Source organism: Mandrillus leucophaeus, unplaced genomic scaffold, assembly GCF_000951045.1.
Source record: "Mandrillus leucophaeus isolate KB7577 unplaced genomic scaffold, Mleu.le_1.0 Scaffold24, whole genome shotgun sequence".
Classification (NCBI taxonomy): domain Eukaryota; kingdom Metazoa; phylum Chordata; class Mammalia; order Primates; family Cercopithecidae; genus Mandrillus; species Mandrillus leucophaeus.
The window spans coordinates 3,187,252-3,188,656 of record NW_012102476.1 but is presented as its reverse complement, the minus strand read 5'-3'; the positions used below and the strand labels follow the sequence as shown (position 1 = coordinate 3,188,656).

At 45.7% G+C, this 1,405-nt stretch overlaps 1 protein-coding gene across 1 annotated transcript in view; it reads left to right on the top strand.

Moving 5' to 3' along the window:
• LOC105541494 (zinc finger protein 688) overlaps positions 1–1,405 on the top strand; it is a 22,687-nt gene that overhangs the window by 7,183 nt on the left and 14,099 nt on the right. The window lies entirely within an intron of this gene.

The window sequence follows — 1,405 nt, the reverse complement described above, 5'->3', positions numbered from 1 at the left end:
GGCACGATCTCGGCTCACTGCAACCTCTGCCTCCCAGGTTCAAGTCATTCTTGTGCCTCAGCCTCCTGAGTAGCTGGGATTACAGGCTTCCAACTCCACACCCAGCTAATTTTTGTATTTTTAGTACAGACGGGGTTTTGCCATGTTGGCCAGGTTGGTCTCGAACTCCTGACCTCAGGTGATCCTCCCACCTTGACCTCCCAAAGTGTTGGGATTACAGGCGTGAGTCACTGTGCCTGGCCCAATTTTTTTTTTCTTTTTGGGACAGGGTCTCGCTCTGTCGCCCAGGTTGGAGTGCAGTGGCATGATCTTGCTCACTGCAACCTTTGCTTCCTGGGTTCAAGAGATTATTATGCCTCAGCCTCCTGAGTAGCTGGGACTACAGGTGTGCACCACCAGACCTGGCCAATCTTTGTATTTTTAGTAGAGATTGGGTTTCACCATGTTGCCACACTGGTTTCTAACTTCTGGCCTCAAGCAATCTGCCCACCTCAGCCTCCCAAAGTGCTGGATTACAGGTGTGAGCAACTGGGCCGGGCCTAAATTAAATATTTTCAAAATTTAAAAAATACTGATTTCTAAGGGTATATTTTTCCTTATTCGATTTCTACACTATTCACCACGTGGAGTGCAGTGAAGCAGTTCCAGAACTCAAAGTAATAATATAAGCATATTAATATTTAATTATTAACAATTAATAATTAATTTGTGCATATGAGATCAGCAGGATCTCAAAAAAAGTATTTCAGGTGAAAAACAGCAAGGGTAAGCCAGAAAATACAAAGAAATCTTGACTGGAAAGTCAGCAATAAAGAACACCATTGAATAAAAAGGAAGGCTTGATATACTAGGGCGGGCAGGGGAGCCAAGCAAGTAGATCCAGGGCCAGAAGGACAGCAGGGACCTGGTAGGCCTTGCTTGTTATCTCCAGCAAGCAGCCCCATGCTTAGCAAACAGTATTCTGCATCCTGTGTGATTGCAGGTATATTCCAAATGTGGGGATGAAGGCAACTAGTACTTATAGTCCAACGCCACTAGCCATGACAATGACCCATCTTGGCTGAAAAATAAACACCTTAAATCTAGGAAGCAGAGGATACAACCCAGGACAACAGGAAGGGGAGACCTCGTATGAGAAGAACTGAGGCCCAATCCAGTTTAGAGAGGAGACTGAAGGCTAAAGGAGGAAGGTTTCCCAAAAAAAATTAGGATTCGAAAGTTGATGCTATTTTTGGTAATCTGGAACAACGTAAAGAAGTAGAAATGGCGGGGCCGGGCGCGGTGGGTCACGCCTGTAATCCCAGCACTTTGGGAGGCTGAGGTGGGAGGATCACCTGAGGTCGGGAGTTTGAGACCAGCCTGACCAACATGGAGAAACCCCGTCTCTACTAAAAATACAAAATTA